The following is a 22988-nucleotide window of genomic DNA, read 5'->3' as shown; positions in this document are numbered from 1 at the left end:
AATTGAAAGGGTTGTAAATCTAAATTTCATCAAGGGGTACGTCCAATAAAATACACTCCACTAGCTTTAACACTTATCGGCCTTAACACCACTCATTAATAAGATCATATTGAAAATATACCTTGATGTGTGTGGACAACTATTTAGAGGATAACAAGGTATAACAGAGGCCTATAAAAGTCATCTGTCGTGCAGTCAGATGACCTAACATTGGATAGTCATTGACTTGACATTGGTGGCATAGATTCTCACGATGGCGATGAGGATCTCAAACAAATTGAGGAGGAGGGGTATGCTAAGAAAACAAAGAAGACCATATGATCGACAAAACATAATATTATGTGAAGAAGAATTATATATAATTATAGATTATTATATGTATATTAATATATACTTAATATATTTACATAATTATAAATATCATTTAATCAAGGAGATGTCTTTTAGGTTTACAATCTATGTTTTATCTAACTAATGGAATAAAAAATTAACACCTTCTACTACAAGAAGTTCGACGCACCCTCAAGTCTATCCTCGTAACAAAGGCTGGTTGTCATAGCCACAAGAAAACATAGAGATAAAAAACTCAATTTATTTTTCTTTGAATTCTACATCACAAATCTTGGCTCTATATTCAGAGTTTAGAGCTCTGATACCATGTTAATCTCTTATAACCTAGTTACAAATTAATTGCACAATAAATTCATAGAAAGAAACTCAATTGGATTTATAAAAATTAACACTCTAGGTTAATTATCAAAAGAAAATAGCAGAAGCAAAATAACAAAAACCAATCAAATATAGAAAATAACACAGATATACCCAGGAAACCCCATCTTTGGGAAAAACTAGAAACTATTGGATCCTTTATTCAGCGTAACAACAAACATTCTCTTCTAGAATACAATGGATTTTGCTATAGAATCTTTACATATCACTACTACATACAACAATATTAAAGATAAAATATAAATAATGTCTTTAATATATTTTTTATATTTAAATAATTTTTAAAATTTTTAAATTATTCTAAATAAACACAATAGGTAAAGATGAGAGTTTTCCTAAAATGACTAATTGTTATCTTTCCAAAACTTTTGGCACTTGTTTATATTTAGGCATTCTCAACAGGGCCTCATTGGTAGTTCTGAATAAGGCATCACTAGCAGTTTTGAACAGGGCATCACCACTAGTTCGAATAGAGGAAAAAGGGTTTATGATGGATATGACTACAACTCATGATGAGTTATGCATGATTTATGTTATATTTTTTATTCTCATCTATCATGCCCTAGTCATCGGCGTCTTCAATGGGAATGATTCAGATCTACATGATGAACATGTATTTAAATACCCTAAAGATCTCTTGTTTGTTTAATATATTGGGCTCAGTTTCCTCTGTATTTTCATTAGATTTTTCTGGTTTGTAATTAATTTTTTCTTTGGTTTTTTTGGGTTTTCAATCTAATAGAAAAAGAATGTGTGGGCTAGAAATTATCAACTACCCAGAGCGTGGACGATCTCAAACACAGTTTGTTGTCTCAAATGCAATTTGTTGAGGTAATACACTAGTTGTTGTGGCTACATAAAATATTTAATGGGTTTTAAAAAAAAAAATTTATGCTCTATCATGGGCTATCCTAATCATTTAATGTTTTCATTGAGATTGTTTGTTTTACATGGTTTTTCACCTTTTAACTCTCAGCGCCATGGGTCCTTGTTGGGTTGGACTCTTCAAGCATTTTTGTGTGGACTACATGATTTTTTGAGTATTAAACTTAGAAAGGTAGTTAAAATTACTTGAAAGCATTGAAATTTATCCAACCTCCATCTTGTAAAGGCATTACATTGTGCAAATTGTGACACAAATACATCTAGCATATTCATCATTTAAATTGCATTAATCTAAGGTTACGTAAAGGGCTATTAGCCTAAGGGTCTCACCTTGCAACAAAACTTGTGGTAAGAATTGTGCATTGTTTAAAACTTTTGTTACTTATTTTATGGTGGGAGTCATGTATTCTTCATAACTCTTATATCTTGTTTAGTTTAATGGTGTAAAGTTAAGATTATGGATTGTAGAAGCATGAAATCTTTCAATAGTAATATTTGGCTCCTTTGATTCAAACAAAATATGATACCCTGATTTGTAACATGACTTAGTTGAGTATGTTTTATAGAAAATGAGGTCAAGATATACATCATTACTTGTTATATTCTACTGGCTACAATAGAATTGTTATTGGTTCTTCGGCTTGAACAATACACCATTTCTCCTCTTTGTTGGCCAATTCATTACAAAATGGTCTAGCTCAACCATAAGAATTTATATTTCGAAATTGGTAGCTATATATAATTACTCTATGAAACCACCCTCCACTTTCTTGACTTGGCATCCTCCATTCTGAACTTGCCAATAAAATATGTAAGATTTTCAATTTTGCTTTAGATATCAGATTATATTTTTGAACTTATATAGTCTAGGTATTTTGATTCTACCTACAAACTCTTCAGTTAGGTTGGAGAGAAATCTAGATCTACAGTGCAAATAGGTAATATGTAGTCTCCCATTCTAAATTATTTAGGCATGCTAATATCTTTTAATTTGTTTTTATAATGTGGGTAAGTAAATTTTTCAAATAATACTTTTTATCCTCCTCTCTTCCTAGTTGCGTAAGATAACATACCACTTGATTTAGTTTCCTCATCAGTTGTTGCTTTTAATTTCTTTCTATTTTTGCAAGATACCTCTTCAGTATTTAGGGCATATTTGTTCTTGTTGGCATTGGATCTATGTTGGGTAAGTAAAATTTTATTATTAGGTTATGCAATATTTATGGCTATTTCTTTTCAGTGTAGCATTATTTTCCCTTTCTTATTTGCACAAGAAGCTTAAAATTTTCTATACGTTGCCGCATCATTTTTAAAATGGTTTTTTCATTATATTCATGGGCAAAAGCACAAACCTATGTCACCATTTTGTAAAGGAAAAGGTTAACAAAAGTATAACTGTTCACCTTCAATGATATAAAATTTATATTATTATTTTGAATTTGAAAATGAAGTAAACTAATGAAATGTGTAGAAATGGATTAAGTTTAGGATTAAATTTTTTATTAACTATTCTGAATAAGAATTGATATATTTTTCAAACTTTTATAGATGATTTTTTAGCTATTGTAAAACGTTGAAAATTAGGGGTTTAGTTCCCACCACAAAACTATATGGAAATAAACTTAGTTTCCTTTGATCTTTGACTATGTTATAGATAACATATATATCTAGAATAATCAAAAATAAAAATTTAATTTAGACCTATTTTTTTCTCTTTTATAATGATTAAAATTCTGACTCTCCTAAAATCAATTGTTTTCTTCTCCCACCACATTTTTTGAAACAAATCTATTCTGACCAAGAGAAAAATTATACAATTTAGAAGAGGACTCTCTCCTCTTTAATGTCATATAATTTTATATTTTCGTGATATGATTTAATATTTTTCTCTCTCTCAATACTGACATTTTTTCAAGTGTTAAAATATGTGCTCGTAGAATTTTTTAATTACAATATACTATATATAATTAAAACACTATAAAATCTATATGAGAATATTCTTAACTCTAAGCTCTATAAAATGGTTTTCACATGTTATTAAAAACTTATCATAAAAATTAGTAAATTTTTTTGGAATGCCACTTTTCTGAAATAATTTAATTTTTTTAGTAATTAGATACAAACTAGTATAAAAATATGCATTTAATAGAAATTTCCAATTGGAAAGGTGTGATACCATATATAACTTAGCTATAATGAATTTATCTAGATCATATGTTTAAAAAAATGATTTTTAGATAGAAATACTCAAATTGAGTTGTTCTAATAAGTCATCCTAAAAGGTGACACAACTTTGTATTTTTACCCTCATATATCCTCTTCATGCACGTAGGAAAAGGGTGATGCCGTGGAAACTGATTTATGTAAAAAATTAAAAATCTAAATTTATTTTCCTTAACTTAGAAAAATATTAAAATATAAAATCCAATTTATTTGATGTCTTCATACTGAAGTAGTATACTCTCTTTCACCAATGATTTCCAATTCTACAACTCTCGTTGGCTTTGAAATGATGATTATGTGATAAATAAAATGTATAATGTTATTTTCAGTCCCTAAAAACTTTTCTAATAGAATGATTTCAATCCCTAAGATTAGGTAGTCTAATTATTATTTAATCCAATACTCCCATTGATTATAACTTTTAAACTTGTTTGAAATTTCTGGATTTAATAAGAATTGTAATAATTATCATCCAAAGTCCTCACTCCTTAGTTTAAGTTTTTTAATAAGATGTTTGCTGAGTCTTGGAGATCTTCTAGTATATAGATTTTATTGTTGATATTGTTATCAATAAATTATGAAATTTACAAGATATAAACTTGTGTTAAATAAAACAAGATTGGTAACAATGAAATTCTAACTTGAAAGGGTAATACTAGGTATGATCTAAATTTGAAGATTTAAATATGGTTTGAAGTTTGAAAATATATGAGAAGTGAGAAAATCTAATTTGGGTACTATAAATGGGATAGAAGAAAGACAATGGTCATGAGAAAAGGATGTCTTGAATGCTATAACATCTAGGAATTCACAGGGTGAATCTTCCAACACTATCACCCGTACATAGTGCATACCCATAATGTGGAAATAATTTAAGTAGAAGTCACATGAATAAATGTCATAAATTATGGAAATTATATCAAAATTGATAGTATCTTTTCCTATTCTACAATTATAAGTTTAAAAAAAAACATGTTTTTGAATTGCAACATAGCATTAAACTCTCTAAACTAGTGGACAAACTTTCAATACCCCAAGACTAGCTTGAAGCTCTTTTCTATATAGGAGGATCTTTGATTGAATATGTATCGATCTATTTTACTCCAGTAACATGTACTTTTGTTGACATTACAGTCAAGTTTGTTTATTAGTGACACACACTTAATCAAATAGTTAGTAGTTATAGAGCTTATTGTATAGTTAATAGTATTAACCAAGAAATTCAAGATCTAATAAGTTCTATAGTTGTTGTACACTAGGAACAATATTTAGTTCACACTAAGTAGTATCTACCAAGTTGGTGATTATCGGTATAAATTGAGTTTCATAATGTATACCAAGTTTCTCAGTGCAAACCAAGTTTTCTAGTGCTTTGAGTTTGTAGCTTCACTAATGTAAATCTAGTGTTGATCGAGCTATGCAGTGTCAACCAAGTGATTTAGTTTATACTGAGCTTGTAGTGATAGTGTTGAATAACCCGTGTAGTGTTAACCAAGTGATTCAATTTATATGTCAAGTTTTAGTGTTCACCGAGTCACCAGTGCAGACCCAGTTTAGACTAATTGGAAGTGATTAGTATGAACCAAGCTTCTACATCTACCAAGTGCATGATGATGCTAAATGTTGACAATGGCTACCAAGTGGCAGAACCTCACCAAGTTTGTCTTCAAAATCTGAGTACCTACAGTTGGGCCGACTTTGTGTATTTTAGTGAATCTTGTATTATATAAAACTTTGTTGGTTTTACATTAGATTGGTGTATATGTAATGTATTTTATCACATCCAAATATAGAAGTATGAAAGAATGTAATATGAATTAAGAAGCTAAAGCATGAAGTAAAAATGCTACAAGTAGTATAAGGAGCAACAAGGATTTATCCATTATAGCAAGGTGATCATTACACTCCAAAGGAATCTCATTTAGCAAATCTAAGTTGTGGATTAAAGATCAGCCACTAATTCATCATAATACATGGAACAATTAAATCCTTGCACAAGATAGACTTAACAATCTTCTGTAAATCTCTTTATTGAGTGCATACTTCACTATATGTTTGTAAATCATTTTACAAGGTGGACCTAGTAGTCCTTATTGGTTCTAATTGGGTAGATCATTAGAAGTGATTATTGTAAGCTTTAATAGGGAAACTTTATACTTCAGTACTAAAGCTTGTGAGTATCATCCTCACTCTAGTTTTACTTTCTATTTGGAAGGTTTTTGGGTTACCATATTGTTTGTCAAAGTGTTATGAATGTTTTAATGCTTTTAGTTTTTTACACATGCAATTAGATCTGAATACATATATAGGATTAATTTGTGAATTAAGATTAAGTTTTATTGGTTACTAATTCACCCCTTCCCTCTTAGTAACTTAGCTTATCTCATATTTACAATAATTGGTATCAAATCTTTTCAGTTCTCAAAGAAGAAGTTTAATAGCTTGAGCAAAGATCAAAGGCAATGAAGGTATTCAAACTTGATAAGGCAATTGCCAATGAAAAGCTAGATCTAGAATTGGCTATTGGGAAACTCAAGAAGGAAAAAGAGAAACTTTCTCGATCCCTTAAAAAAAAAAAAGATATTATAGTACAGATGAGTGAAAAACTCTAAATTGAAGAAAGAATTGAAGATATCCATTCAGAAAGTAATCTAGATGAAGCAATAAGAGAACTATTGGAAAATAATGGTATACTTTGAGAAGAAGTAAAGAAGTTGAAAAGAGAACACAAAATTTAGTCAGTAAGATTGTGTAAAGTCATGGAATAGAAAAACAAGATAAAAGAAAAGTTAGAAGGAAATAACAAAGAAATTGAGCATCTATCCCTTCAACAAATAGACTTCATTGATTAGCTTACTAACACAAAAGAAGAAGTCTTGAATCTAAATTAGAGAATAAAAGATTGTAGAATGACCTAAACATTGAAACACAAACCAATGAGAGGATGATGAAATCTCAAGCAGACATGGATCAATTTAATGGGAAAAATCGATACAAACAGAAAAGCAAAGTAGGAATTGGATATATAGAAGAAAGTGAATCATTGAAACAAGGAGCTCAAAAGAATCAAAGACATACTTGTAGTCACTGGGTGAAAGCACAAACTTATGTCACCCTTTTGTAAAGGAAAAGGTTAACAAAGTATAATTGTTCACCTTCAATGATATAAAACTAGTATTATTATTTTGAATTTGAAAATGAAGTAAACTAATGAAATGTGTAGAAATGGATGATGTTTAGGATTATAATTTTTAATAATTATTTGGAATAATAATTGATATATTTTTCCTAATTTTTAAAGACAATATTTTAGCTGCTCAAAAATGTTGAAAATTGGTGGTCTAGTTCCCACCACAAAACTATAAGGAAATAAATATATCTCCTTTTGATATTAGACTATGCTATACATAAAATATATAGCTAGAACAATAAAAAATAAAAATAATCTTTAGACCTATATTTTCTCTTTTATAGTGATTAAAATTTCAACTCACCTGAAATCGATAGTTTTTGTCTCCCACAATACTTTTAAAAACAAATATATTCTAACCAAGAGAAAAATTATACATTCTAGAGGAGGACTATGTCCTCTAGAATGTCATATAATTTTTATGGTTTTTTGGTATGATTTAATATTTTTTTCTTTCTCAAAACTCACATATTTTTTAGTGGTAAAATATGTGCTTGTAGAATTTTTCAATTATAATATACTATATCTAATGAAAATACTATAAACTCTGTATAAAAATATTCTTGAATCTAAGCTCTATAAAATGGTATTTATATGCTATTAAAAAAAATCATAAAAAAATGGTAAGATTTATTGAAATGCCAATTTTCTGAAATAATTTTATTTGTTTAGTAATTGGATACAAACTAGTATAAAGCATGCATTTAATAGCCATCTCCAATTGGAAAAGTGTGAGACCATATATAAATTAGTTAGAATAATCTTTTCTAGATCATATGTTTTAACAAAATTGATTTTTAGATAAAAATACTTAAATTCAGTCATTGTGATAAGTTAGCCTGAAAGGTGAAACAACTTTGTACTTTTACCCTACTATGGTAAGTTAGGTCATACATCAAACAAATGTTGGAGTAATGGTAAAGCTAAATTCAATGAAAAGAGTTGCATTTGCAATATGCATGGACATAGAGCTAATGAATGCAAAGAGACACCTAAATTTGAGGGCAAATGTCACAAATGCAAGAAAAATGGGCATAAATCTTTTGAATGCAAAACCAAGATATTGAATCCAACAGAACAGATTGTTAAAGCTATATTTGGTTGGGACTACAATACATGGTATTGATGTCATTATTTTGATGAATTTGGCCATATTGGAATAAACTATGTAAAACATCACATGAAAACAATAGACACCACTAGAAAAAGTTTCATTTGTATAGAGTTTGGTCATCTTGCTAAGAACTGTATGAACATTGGAATAATTGAAGATGGAAAGAAGGCCAAGGTTGATAACATCAGAAAGTAGATGAGATAGAAATGGATTCAAGTATCTTCTAAGAATGCAAGTCCAAGCACTAAAGCACATGTTACTCAAGAATTGGGTGCCTTAAACACTTCTACTTAATCTACCATAGGAATAACTAGAACTAAGATTCTGAAGTATATATTTTACATTAGTTCCAGTTAGCTAGAAGAAAAGATCCATATCAACATTCAAGATGCAAAGGGATCACTAAGTGTCTATAAGAATTATGGAACTTACTGAGCTAAGTCAGTTGCAAGACCTTACCGAGCAAGGTTGAGAGTAACTAAGTTGTTCTGTGGACACTGATTCATGAATGATATGCTAAGAAATTAATTCAAACTAAGTGGATGATATTCTATCATAAACCAAGTGAATCTACCAAGCATTTAGGGAAACTAAAAGGTGAAATTTGTTAAAAAGGGAAAAATTGAATTCATTTATCACCATGAATTTTCAAGAGCTATATGTGAAGAGTGATTTTTGTGCATCCAAGTGATCAATGTGATTTATTATTTTAGTTTTCTATATTTTCATAAACCCTACCAAGCAATTAAATCCTCTAGAAGCAAGACAAAGAAAGGGTCTAAGATGTTAGGTCGAGGAGTTGAATGGAAAGCACCTAACTTCAAATTGAGTCAAACTATTGTGGAAACTCTTGATCCAACCAGAGCTCAAACACAAATTCCAACAAAGTTACTTCTGGTTAATGATATTCACTCACATTTTTGTTGTTCAATTCAAGACATATGAACCCTAGAAATGGATGAAACTTTAGAAAAGTTATGTGAATGGTGTGTTGAAACCCAAACATCAACACCTAGAAACCAAGGGTTTAACCCACATTCCACACATGCCCCAAGAATTTTGGATAAAATAGATAAGGTTTATCCTTAGCCATGTGCACAATAGGCAGTTATGGTTGGAGCAACCTATCTTGATAATGAAGAAAATGATTCATCAAATCATAGGGCTCCCAATGTTGGCCAAGGCAAAGACCACCAAAACCATAAGTCAGGTGGAACTGGAAAAGAAAATCTTGCCAAATGAGATGGAAGAGGTATGAAGATTAGCTATTTAGCTCATATGGAGCTAAAAATTTTAATTTATATAATTGCACACAAAATATATAACTCTAGTCAACTTAGCAGTGTATCATGTGAGGCAGTGGATCTCCCTTTCAATTTCGTGAAGAACAACATGTCCTTCGACCTTACCGAGTTGATGTTGAACCAATTCATCAAAAACATGGAAAACATCAGAACTTTGAAGAATAACCTTTGTAAGTTTGGTTCACTTTTAGCATATTTATTCTTCTTTGTACAAAATTCTTTCCCTTTAAAAGGTACATTTGTATTGAGAATGGATGCACCTATACTATATCAAATCAATTAGTATATAGCAGAGATGGGTGAAAATTATGTCAATATCATGGAAAACTATTTTGATTCATTCAATGATAAGATAAATAAAATATTTAGAATACCAAGGAAACTTGAAGAAGACTACAAGGATGATTTTATTTTTATGTTAGATTGTGACAAGGTATATATACAACTTGTCAAATTGAGAATTATATGGGCTAAGCCTCTAGGCTATGAAGTTAATATTGATGACACCAGGGTAATTATTAAGGGTATTGTTGAATGAACTTTTGGATCCCAAGGACACATATTTTGGTACATTTGATGAAGCCAAAGCCAAAATTGAAGTCGAGATGAAACTTCCTCAAGCTGTCAACAAAGGAAAGAAAAGAATAGCAAAACTAAGACAAACTAGCTTGTACTCTCCTATGGACAGAAGGTAAAGAAGATGATATAGAAGAAGATGATCTAGAAGATGAGGTAGATGAGACAAAGTCAAAAGAAGAAGAAGAGCCAATCAAGAAGAAAGGTAAGGTTATTATAACAAAACCTACCAAGTCATCTGTTGTAGTATTTAAAAGAAGAACATTTAGAAAGAAATCAAAATTAGGCGAAGAATCAGAGAATGCAATTTTCAAACAGCCTCCATCTACAATTTAAGAGAAAATAAATGAAATTGATTTTGGAGTTGGCATGAAAAATTACAACTCATTGCGGCATGAGACCAAAAATGTAGAGGAAAGGAAGCAAGTTGAAGACATGATGATGTCTAAGCTAGGAAAATGGAAATATTCTCCTAACCAACTTCCATAACAAATTCCCAATGAATTGAAGGAGAAAATTAAGCCAAGCTGGGAATATGCCAAAAAAATTGCAAAGGACATATATGAGAAAAATTTGAGGCAACTCATGTCGAGCTTAAATGATAAAGAAGTAAAAGATTCCATCATGTAGAATGAAAAAAAACTTCCTTTGAAATTAAACACTTGATTGATATTGATCAATGACATTGAACATGTGGTGAATAATGCCACTAATATAATGAAAAACATCCATAACCTTCATTAGAAGAGTTATATTGTTGTTCATGTCAATGATAAAGATGATGATGTGGATAAAAAAGAAGAAATGGAAAATGATGCAGGAGAAAAAATAAATTATGAGAATAAAGATAATGAGGAGAAACAATAGGAAGCCATCGAGGGGAATCTCCCTAAGATTAACAGTATTGATGAAACCAACCCTGAGAAGATTACAAAAATAGTTATAGCCTCACATCCTCGCTCTTCAAGAAAAGCTTTAAAGGCATCAAACTTAGAGAAAGCTATTGTTGAGTTGGTTGTGACAAACTTTGTAAACCTAAGCATTGAACCAATCTCTACACTAGCTCAGCTCAGTACTTCATTGATAGAAGTGATCAACACTTCATCTATCGAGCAGTCAATCCTTCCTCCATCAATTTTCGTCACTTAGCAACAAGGTATTCCTTCAACAAGTGCAATATCTACCTTTGTTGCCAGTTCTTCCATTTCCACCATTGTTACTATTCTTAGCATGAAAATAATAAGTACAAATATAGTTGAGAACAAGCCTCAACTAAGTACAAAAGTTTGTAGAAAAGGAAATGATAAGGAAGAAGACTTTGATCTTGATGAAGATATAGTTATTCCAAGTTGGGATATCTCTACTCTAAATCCTAATCAAATGCATATAGTAGGTAAGATTTTGTAGAAGAAAGATAAGCAACATAGGCTTAGAGAGGAGAGAAACATAGAGCATCAAGTGATAAAGGATGCAAAGAAAATTCTTGCACATGCACTCAGCACTGAGGTTGATACTTCTCAACCTATTTTGGCTTAATTAGTAGAAGTGATTCAAAAATTCAATGAAGATCTGAATGGGCAAGAGAAATTGTTGCAAAGTGTAGAGAAAAAATTTGATCATAAAGTATTGGAGCTAGTTGCACAGAAGATTGCAATATACCAAGTAGACTTGTTCACTATTCTTAGCTCATGAGAAACCTCTACCAAAAATGTCACTTCTCTATTCAGTAAACTCTGTAATACATCTATCTTCATGCTAGAAATCAAAGATAAATTCTCCAAGATAGATGAAGATCTAAAGAAAAGTGCACACCAGTTGTCACTTGATCTAAGTTACAATTTTTCTCATTTTACAAAGATTAGATTTGTGACTGATATGCAAGTATAATTAATAAGGGAAGAAGCTAGGATAAGGGCCACACTTGTAGATATACAAGGCATGATTCTTCCAAACATTGATGCATTGTAGAAAGACATTGCACATGCTAAAAAATTTATGCATCATATTAACTTCTCCACTCTAATCACCTAATGGAATTATTAGCAAAAGTTCAGATTGCATTGCATGCAAGCAAGATGTTGCAAGAAAATTTGGACAAGACAATGTCATTGATTTTAAAGGTACATTTTGACTTATTGTCACATTTTGGAATTTCCATGTATCATACACTATTGGTAATTATGTCAAAAAGGGGGAGAAGATGTGATATAAAAGGGAAGAATATAAAAAGATGCAGTAAAGGGGAGAATATGAGAAGATTTATATGTCATCTAAAGTATATTGTGTTGGAATTCTTTTAGAATAATGGGGGGGAGGGTATTGAATCAGTTATTCAAGGTCAAGATGTACAAATAAAACTTTTCACAATTTTTTGAACCCATAAAACATTCTTATCCATCCATGCATTCATTGTGTATCTACTAAAACTTATATGTTACTGTCAAATCAACTTGGAGAAATATAAAGCATGAAACACAACACATCCATTAGCACATTTGACACAATGATTTAATGTGGAAACCCAATTCGGGAAAAACCACTAGTAACATGCTACTCCTCTTTCACTCTTCTAAAGTGATTCCCTATTAAAGGTTAAAATGCACACTGTTAAATATGACCCGGTTAAGGGATTTCAGTCACCCTACTAAAAGTGATCCTTGTTAGATGACTTTAGGCCATTCACTTGGAATGCAACCCTATTAAAGGATTTTTTAGTGATTGTTAATTCAACCTTACTCCAAATGATTTACCCTATTCTAATACAATTCTTAGAAAGGATTAGTAAATATTTGATCTGATACAACTTAAAACCTTACTTGTACATTACAAATCTCTGTTCAATATTCAACTTTTCCTGGGTTCCATTCTTTGCAGCTCTGACATCTTGTTCACCCTTCAAGAATTCATCCTCTTAAGTGTTCTTTCTTAGTACACCATTTTAGACATCTTCATTTGGGTCACTTGATGAAGCAAAACCCTTGTCCTTCTCCTTATTAAATTTTTGAATCAAACTCTCTAGCTCTTTTGCTTCATGATCAAACATTGTTATATACAGGAAATTAGAACATTTTCTTGCTCATTATCCATTACCAAAATTAGGATTTTAGATGGATTAGGTAGGATACAATGTATTTACCCCATATCTTGTCTTCTCTAGAAACTTCTCATTGAATCCATTTGAATTTTCCTCCAAAATGGGTTATATAAGATTCTGTGCCACTAGCTCATCAATCTTATCTTCCTCCTAGTTCACAAGTTCTAAGAAAAAAAACTTGTCGACTTCTATTTGGTTAATCTTTGATCTTTTTCATAATGTAGCTACTTGGAATTATCAATTTTCTAATGCTTAACACATAGTGCATTACTTAGCATCAACTATAAAGTCACTCGGTATCAACTGGATTTTACTAGTGCTCAACATCTACTAACTTGCTTGACATCCAATAGAATTTTCTTTCACTTCACTCCAACTAACTTTTTTCTCAGCTTGAACTAACTTTGCTCAAAACCTACTATCTACTTTGTCAAGCTTGGGAAATGAACTTTGTTTAACTTTATTCTTCTAAACTTTCTAAGTGTAGCCAGCCATTTTGTAACCTCGAGTAGATCATCAATATATTATGCTATCACTATCTTAACTAATTCTTTTACTTCATTACATAATCATAACTCAACCTTTGCTCTAGGTACTTTTGTTATGTCTTGTTGTTCAAATCCTACTCATCAATCAACTAAGTGATAGTACTTGAAACATAGAAGCAATTGTCTTACCAGCAAATAGCTGGTTTGACATGAGTGACAAAATAATGATTGAAACACATAGTCTTCTTCAAAAATCTTTCTAATAAAATGATTTTTTCAATTAGATATCAACAATCTCCCTCTTTGGCATTAAAGGCAAACCAAACTGATCAACCAAGTCAAACAAATGATTAACATCTTGTTCCATTAAACTGACTAGGTTAAAATAGTAAGAAAATACCAAAAAGAAAACTTGTATTTGAAATTTCTCCCTCTGTCAGTAACTTCCATATTTTGATTAGATTATAAAATATAACTCCCTCTAAGTTCCTTCTATATCTTTTCTCTTTCATATTGATTTTATTAGTAGAATATCTCCCTCTTTTGTTTTGATCCTTCCTCTAATTGCTTTGTACTTTGTCCCTCTTTCTTTCTTTTGATATTTTGATCTTCTGATGATGTATTCACTCCATTGTTCCTCTTGCACTTGATCAATTTAATGTACTTTCTCCCTCTTTGACAACAATGCCAAAGACATATACTCAAGATTTGGCATTTTTAGTATATACAGATATAGGCTTTTGTAGGTTTTTCAATGTTCTCCCTCTATCGCCTTGCTTGTGACTAATTTGTAGTTCCAATTCTATGATTACTTTAGGAAATTGCTAAAGTAAGATCCACTACATCAATTTCTATTAAATGAGTATCAGCTTATTTGATGTAGGGCACTCCCTCTATCTTTTACATAGCCTTTGATAGGGGTATCACCCCCAGTTTACCTCTTAGATAATCATAAGCATCCTTAGGTAATGCTTTTGTGAAAATATCAGCAATATGCTCCTTCGTGTTAATATATTCCATCTTCACCTCTTTATCTTGAACCAATTCCCTTACATAATGATACTTGATTGTAATGTGCTTTGTCTTTGTATGCATCACATGATTATTTGATATATTGATAGCACTTGTATTATCACAATAAAGTTTCATTGGTTCTATGATTTCTTCCTTTATTCCCTTAAGTAGTTGTTTGATCCATACAATGTTTGTGCAGTTAATAGCAGTAGCAACATAATTTGCTTCACTAGTATATTGGGAAGTACAACTCTAATTCTTGCTAGTCTATGTAACAAGTCTTTTTCCTAAGAAGAATGCTCCTCCACTGGTGCTCTTTCTATCATCGCTATTTCTAACCCAATCAACATCAGTATAGGCTCTCCATTCAAACTTTTCATTCTTCTTATAGTATAAACCAAATTCTTTTGTTCCTTTCAAGTATCTCATTATCCTTTTCACAGCCATCAAGTGATTCTCTCTTGGATTAGTAGAGAATCATGCAACTATCTCTACCACTAATGCAGTATCATGTCTATTGTGTACTACATATTGCAATTTTCCAATCATGGATCTATATAATGTTTGATTTACCTCAATTGAATCATCATTCTTTGATAGCTTGAGTGTTATCACCGTAGGTGTACTTATTGGTTTGGAATCCTCTAGTCCAAATGTCTTCAATATTTCTTTGACATATTTTGACTAAGTGATATACACACCATATTTCATCTGATATACTTGTAATCCCACAAAGAATTTGGTCTTACCAAACATTGAAATTTCAAATTCTTACTTCGTCTGATTGACAAAATCCTTACACAAAGCATCATGACCTCCAAATATGATATCATCAACAAATATTTCAGATAACAATATACCTTTTTCCTTATCTATCTTCACGTATAAATTTTTGTTATCACCTATCCTTTCAAATCCAATCTTTACAAGATAAGTATGAAGTCTCTGATACAATATTCTTGGTGCTTGTTTCAATCCATGTAGGGCTTTAAGCAGTCTACATACCATATTCTTATTATTTTTATCAACAAAACCTTTTGACCATTATATTTAGAGTTCTTCTTCTAATATGCCATTTAGAAATGTAGACTTGACATCATCTGATAAACTTTGAAACCTTTGTATGTAGCATAAGTAAGAAAAATTCTCACTCCTTCCATTCTGGCAATGGGGGAAAATGTCTCACCATAGTCAATTCCTTCTGAATGTACATACCCTTTTCAAACTAGTCTTTCTTTGTTCCTTGTCACTTCACCATTCTCATCTAGCTTGTTTCTGAATACCCATTTGGTGCCAATCAATTATTGTCTTTTGGTCTAGGAACTAGTCTCCATGTCTTGTTCTTCTTTATCTGCTGAATTGCTTCTTCCATAGACTTGTGCTAGTCATCATCTTCCAATGCATATTTCACTATCTTAGGTTCCTTCATGCATAAAAAACATGATTCACTTCTCAATATATTTCTTATCATTTTCCTTGCATCCTTGTCTCCAATGATTTGACCTATAGGATGATGTCTTTTGATATTTTTGGAAAATCTAGGCTCAATTCTTGTAACTACATTTTGTCTTTCAGCTTTAGTGTCACTATGTACATCTTTGTCAGGTGTTTTAGTATCTTTTTCATGTGTACTAATCTCAAAATTAAAATGTGCATTTTCCTCATTTTGCAACTCAACATCTGAATGCAACTCAAAATTCATAGGTTGTGACTCAGCAATTATTGTGACTTGTCGGTTTGTAGCATGATTTGTAGCATCTTCTTTAGAAGGCATTCCTTCATAGAAGTATATAAATGTCTTGTATTCTCCTAATTCCTTTGTAGGTTTAGCATCATGTACTTGTGTAAACTGATCAAAATTCACATTTGCACTTTCCACAATTTTGTTAGTGTTAGTCATTAAATACGTGTAAGCTTTACTTCTAGTGGAGTAACCAAGGAATATACCTTCTTCACTTTTTGCATCAAACTTTCCACTCCTAACATCTTTAAGGATATAGCATTTTCTTCCAAATATCTTAAAGTATTTTACATTAGGTGGATATCCATACCATAATTCAAAAGGTGTTGAATGAGTACCTTTCTTAACTATCACACTGTTCAAGGTATATACAATAGTACTTACAACTTCTCTCAAATATTTTAGAGCAATATTCTTCTCCATCATGAGTGTTCTGGCATAGTCCATTATAGACCTATTTCTTTGTTTAGAAATTCCATTTTGTGGAGGGTTCCTAGGTGTAGATGTCTATCTTTTGATTCTTCTTTCATTACAGAACATCTCAAACTCATTTGAAGTGAATTCTCCTCCTCTGCTTGATCTCAAACACATCAGAATTTTACCTATTTCAATTTCAACTCTTGCCAAGTACTACTTAAACATTTGAAAAGCATCAAATTTTTGTTTTAGAAACATTATTGTCATCATCCTAGAGTAACCATCAAAAAATAGCATTATGTACTTATCTCCTTTGTAGCTTCGCACATCAATAGGTGCACACAAGTCATTGTGAATAATTTCAAGTACTTTTAAAGCTTGACGTTGTCATCTTGCCTAGCTGACATTGTTTGCATATTATATTATCTAGTTTCTTCAACTTAGGCAAGCCTCTAACTCTTTTCATGTTACTGATACTAATCAGATTATCAAAATTAACATGACATAATATTTTGTGCCAAAGCCATACATCATGACAAGTAGCATCTTCTATATCTAGATAGAAGATATTACTTCAATTTTGATCATCATTTCCAATCAAATTTCCATTTGTGTCATATGTCTTGGTAGATTTATTTTTAAACTCAACTTTGCATCCCAAATTGTTCAATTGTGACACACTTAACAAGTTATAATTCAATCCTTCAACATAATAAGCATTGTCACATGAAATCTTGTTTGTGAGTTTGATAGAACCTTTTCCTTTTATCAAACATGGTGCATCATTACCAAACCTTAGACTATTTCCATCATAACAAGTTAAGGTGACAAACTTACTTTTGTCTCCAATCATGTGATGTGAGCATCCACTATCAATGATCCATTTTTCATTCTTGTTCACACAAGTCATAAGTGTAGTTGTCTCATCCTCATCAGATTCGTCCTTCATTGCAACATATACCACTTCATCATCATTTTCATTAGAGTCATGTTCATCAACAATGTAGCATGACTTCTTGTCCTTGTCTATGTAGTCTCTTCCATCATTGTCTCTTCTATTTTTGTGCTTGTTTCCTTTTATATAGTTCTTCTTCTATATAAATATTGCAACAATATGACCAACATCATTGCAATTGAAACAAATGATCTAGGTAACTTACCTTTGAAATTTCCTTTTCCTCTGTGAAATCTTTTAGCCAACAATGCTTCCAATTATTCAATGTCTTCCTCATCTATGTTATTGTCACTAGATGCATATTTTATCTTTCTTTTCTTCTTCTTCTTCTACTTTACCTCCTTAGAATCCTTCAATAACAAATTTTCTTTGAAAGATGATTCAATACTCTCTAGTTTATAGTTGTCAAAATTAAATAGTTCAAAATCAACGAGTCTACCTAGAAAACCTTCAAGAGTTACATCATTTCCTAGTAGACATCTTAACTCTTGGATTACAAAAACTATAATGGCATAAGTAGGAAATAATATCCTCAAGACTTTTCTTAACACAATATCATCATCTATTTTACCAGTAGCACCTTTTACTACACTAACAACTTCTTTCATCCTAGCAGCATATTGAGCAATATTCTCACCTTCTTGCATTCTCATGTCATCAAACTTACCTTTGATACTCTTTGACTTGGCTCTTTCAACATTTTTGTCTCCTCCATAGATGGTGTCTAGGGAATCACACATATTCTTTGCACTATTAAGGCCTTTGATATCATCAAATTCCACATAACTTAGGGCAGAGGCAATCTCCAACATCGCCTAATTGTGTTCTTTCTTTTTCTTCATATCTTCAATAGTTAGGGCTCCTACTAGATTAGCATGCTCCACTAAAATTCAAGATTGTGCATAATCTCCAAGTCCTCTAAGGTGTAACTTCATCAAACTTTTCCATGGAAGAAAGTTATCTCTATTGAGCTTGGGTACTTCTCTTTTTGACATCTTGATCCTTGTGCTTCTACTACCTTAATACTAAACCTCTTAAGTAGATAGTTGTGATACCAATTGTTGGAATTTTTTTAGAATAACTAGGGGGGTTTTGAATTAGTTATTCAAGATCTAGATGTACAAATAAAACTTTTCATAATTTAGTGAACCCCTAAAACATTCTTATCCATGCATGCATTTATTGTGTATCAACTAAAACTTACATGTTACTCTCAAATCAACTTGTAAAAATGTAAAGCATGAAACACAACACATCCATCAACTCAATTGTCACAATGATTTAATGTAGAAACCCAATTTGGGAAAAGTAGCCGTAACATGCTACTCCTTTTTCACTCTTCTAAAGTGATGCCTCGTTAAAGGCCAACCCTGTTGAAGGTTACAATACACACTATTAAATGTGACTTGGCTAAGGGACTTCAGTCACCCTACTAAAAGTGAGCCTTGTTAGAGGACTTTAGGCCATTCACTTGGAATGCCACCCTTTTAAAGGATATACCAATGACCTTTAAGTAAACCTTACTCCAAAGGATTTACCCTAGTCTCATACAATTGTTAGAAAGTAACAGTAGAGATTTGATTTTATACAACTGACAACCTTACCTGAAAATTACAAATCTCTATTCAGTCCTCAACACTACTTGACATCCATTCTTCGTACCTCTGACAGATTTTTCACCCTTCAAGCATTTATCCTCTTAAGCCGTCTTGCTTAGTACACCATTGCAAACTTCTTCACTTGGGTCACTTGATAAAGCAAAAGCCCTTTCCTTCTCCTTATCAAATTTTCACATCAAACTCTCCAACTCTTTTGCTTCATGACCAGACATTCCTATATACATGAAATTAGAACATTTTCCCTCTCATTATCCATCATCAAAATTAGGGTTTTTGCTGGATTAAGTAGGATACAATGTATCTACCCCATATCTTGTCTTCTCTAGAAATTTCTCTTAGAATCTATTTGAATTTGCCTCTAAAATGGTTTATATAAGATTTTGTGCCACCAGCTCATCAATCTTATCTTCCTCCTAATTCACATGTAACAATAAAACAAACTTGTCTAGTTTTATTTGGTGAATCTTTGTTCTTTTTCATAATGCACCAGCTCAGCATTATCAATCTTTTGATGCTCAACACATATTGCATTACTTGACATCAATTGTATCACTCGGTATTAACTAGATTTTACTAATGCTTGGCATTAATTGAAAATTACTCAGCATCTACTAACTTTCTCGGTATCCACTAAAATTTCTTTGACTCGGCTCCAACTGACCTTTTGTTCAACTTGAACTAAATTTGCTTGGCACCTACTATCCACATGGTCAAGCTTGACAAATGAGCTTTATTTAACTATATTCTTCTAAACTTTCTAAGTGTAGCCAGCTATTTTGTAACCTCAAGTACATGATCAATAGATTATGCTATCACTGTCCTAACTGATTCTTATACTTCATTACATAATCATAACTTAGATTTTCCTCTAGGTACTTTTGTTACATCTTTTTTTTCAAATCCTCCTCATCAATCAACTAAGTGATAGTAGTTGAAACATATGAGCAATTATCTTACCAGCAAATAGCAAGTTTGACATCAGTGAAAAAATAATGATTGGAACACACAGTCTTCTTCAACAATCTTTCTAATCAAATTATCTTTTCAATCAAATAACAACATATTTTATATATGTGTGGGGGAGCATCATAATATTATACATATATATGTATAGATATTTAGATAGACATATTTTACAAAAAAAAAATTAAAAATTTCAAAAATAGAGTATATTACTAAGTTAAAGACACAAGATGGAGGTTAAAGATTGTTTTGAGACTTTAGTTTTGATAAATACATGTTTTTATCACTAATGCCAAAGGGGGAGATTGTTCACATTATAGTCAAGTTTGTTTATTAGTGATACACACTTAATCAGATAGTTAAAAATCATTGAGCTTATTATAAAATTAACTATGTTAACCAAGTAATTTAGGCTCTACTAAGTTCTATAGTTGCTACCAAGTTCTAGGAACAATATTCAGTTTGCACTAAGCAATATCTACCAAGTTGGTGATTATCAATGTAAATCAAGCTTCATAATATTTACCCTATTTCTCAATGCAAACAGAGTTTTCTAGTATTGACCAAGCTATGCAGTGTCAACCAAGCGGTTTAGTTTATATTGAGCTCATAATGATAGTGTTGATCGAGATATGCAATGTCAACCAAGTGATTCAGTCTATATGCCAAGTTTTCTAGTGTTCATCGAGTCACTAGTGTAGACCAAGTTTAGACTACATGGAAGTGATTAGTATGATCCAAGCTTCTACATCTATCAAGTGCATGACAATGTCAAATGTTGACAATGGTTCCCAAGTGTCAAAACCTCAACAAGTTTATTTTCAAAACTAGAGTACTTGTAGTTGGGTTGACTTTGTGTATCTTGGTGAAACTTGTACTATAGCTAACTTTGATGAATTGTACATTGGATTGGTATATATGTAATTTATTGTATCACATCCAAACATAGAATTGTGAAAGAATGTAATATGTATTAAGAAGTAGAAGTATGAACTAAAAAGGCTACAAGTAGTATAAGGAGCACCAAATATTTATCCATCACAGTAAGGTGATTATTATAGTCCAAAGGAATCTCATTCAAAAAATCTAAGTTGTAGATCAGAGATCATCAACTAGTTCATCATAACAGATGGAATAGTTAAATCCTTTCACAAGGTAGAGTTTACAGTCTTTGTTAAATCTCTTAAGTGCATACTTCACTATATGTTTGTAAAACCTTTTGTAAGGTGGACCTTGCAATCCTTATTTCTCTTAACACAATAGATCATCAGAAGTGACCATTGTAAGGTTTAATAAGCCAACTTTATACTACAATACTAAAACTTGTGTGTATCATCCCTAATGGCACTCAAAATTGCAAAGCCAAACCATAGGCTAAAGAAAACTGCAGAAAGCCCACTTGGGGCATGCAAAAGAGCCTCCATGGCACTTGGTAGGATGATGCAAAGATTGATGGAGAAAACATGTAAAGAGAAGAACTCTAGAGGACAAATGTTTGGGGAATTGAGACCATGAAAATTTTTGCATAGTGTATTTGGCATGAATTGGGGTGCATATTTATAATATCCCACATTGGGCATGAATTAGCCAATAAATATTTTTAACACCCACATTGCTTAGTCATTGAAACATCTTAAAGGACACACTGCACTTAGAAGCCATTGCTTACTTGGAGGGGCCACATAAGCAGTTGAACAACAAAGTCAACATATTTTTGACCCAACACAGGAAGGAAATAACATGTAGTGCATACTAGGAGTCTCATGTCATTGTAAGATCAAAAGTACAAAGTTAATGGAACCCCAATGTTATGACATTGGTGTGAGATTCTAAATCAAAAGGTGGAGGTGTGTGATGTTATGGTGGTCGTAAGATCAAAGGATAAAAAATGAGGATATATGATATTACAAAGCTATCATGTGATCAGAAGAAAGTATTCATGCTATGATGTTATGCCAAAAACATGAGATATGATCTTATGACTACTTCGTAAGATTGGAGATGGAGAATGAAGGAGCTTCGTTGCTGCAACCATCGAAAGATCAGAGGGCCAAAGTTTGAGAGCTATGATATTATGATATTTCATAAGATCATAAGCCAAAGGATGGATAGTGCTACAATGCTACACTGAAGTTGTGAGATCGGAGGATAAGAGAGAAAGACCTCTGATGATACGCAAAATTATGATGTTGGCATAAGATTGGGGAGGCAAGAAATAAGGTCTAAGATGTTATGATGGGGGCTAGAACATTATAAAATTAAGATATTTTTGTAGCATTAGAAGGCATAATTTTGAGGATGTAAGATGTTACAACTAATATTTCCATTGTAAAATTGGGAAGGTAAAGGTAAAACATTGAGATAATACAATTTGATCATAATATCGTATCATCGTAATATCATAGATGTATATTTTTCAAATGTTTGTTGGTGTAAATAAGTATTTACTATTTACACTTACTTGAGTTTATTTAAGTTAATTCATTATTATTATATTGCATTATTTTATTATTTCATTTTGTGAGGCACTTAGGAGTTTGTGTACCTTTATGATTTGTAATGTTGACAACACAGAAATATGCAACTTTGATTCAGCTCATGGTCTTTACAACACTGGAGTTTGCCTCATTCACTGAGTTTACATATAGACAACATAGTTATTCACACTCCCTTTTT

This window comes from Cupressus sempervirens, chromosome 1, assembly GCF_028749045.1.
Source record: "Cupressus sempervirens isolate cs-2001-9-10 chromosome 1, ASM2874904v1, whole genome shotgun sequence".
In the NCBI taxonomy this organism is placed as follows: domain Eukaryota; kingdom Viridiplantae; phylum Streptophyta; class Pinopsida; order Cupressales; family Cupressaceae; genus Cupressus; species Cupressus sempervirens.
Note: the sequence above shows the minus strand (reverse complement) of the source record.